Consider the following 236-nt stretch of genomic DNA (forward strand, 5'->3'; position numbering starts at 1 on the left):
ATTAGGGGTGAATTTTTACTAATTACCAACCCATTTTTAAGAATATAAAATTTTTCTCTCGACGCTTCCATCTGTCAACGTTTCATCACAATTATTGTAAGATCGTGTACGGAAGAGTCCCTTTTTAAATTCTAATAATAAGTATTTCCCAAACGTTGTTGAACGCTCAAAACCGACGGACATACGTATTTAAAACATGGCCTCTATTAAACACCGACTGATGATATAAAGAGTTA

The sequence above is a fragment of the Penaeus monodon genome, chromosome 27, assembly GCF_015228065.2.
Source record: "Penaeus monodon isolate SGIC_2016 chromosome 27, NSTDA_Pmon_1, whole genome shotgun sequence".
Classification (NCBI taxonomy): Eukaryota; Metazoa; Arthropoda; class Malacostraca; order Decapoda; family Penaeidae; genus Penaeus; species Penaeus monodon.